Source organism: Wasmannia auropunctata, unplaced genomic scaffold (assembly GCF_000956235.1).
Source record: "Wasmannia auropunctata unplaced genomic scaffold, wasmannia.A_1.0 LD336101.1, whole genome shotgun sequence".
NCBI lineage: Eukaryota > Metazoa > Arthropoda > Insecta > Hymenoptera > Formicidae > Wasmannia > Wasmannia auropunctata.
In genome coordinates, this window is record NW_012026789.1 from 6,264,144 (window position 1) to 6,264,467 (window position 324).

A 324-nucleotide genomic window follows, 5' to 3' on the forward strand; every position below is an offset into this window, starting at 1 on the left:
TATAATTTTTCAGTGGCATATTTAGAACTGTGATAAACAGTAAATATTTCAATGTTGTTTCAAACAGTGAATGAAAATGAATTTAAATAAATTGAAATGGATCGGTCTTCGTGGAAATGAATGCATTTCGATAGAATATATATAGCATTTTTAACATTATATATATTATGCTTCATATTTACTATATTTTACGATATTTTATAATATTGTTCATATTCTTTTTATTTCAGAAGTTCGACGTGGTCGAGGACGCGGGAAATCAAGGGCGCGTTGGTATGCTCAACGAGGCCGCGGAAAAAGACAGTATCCCATCATATATCAGTA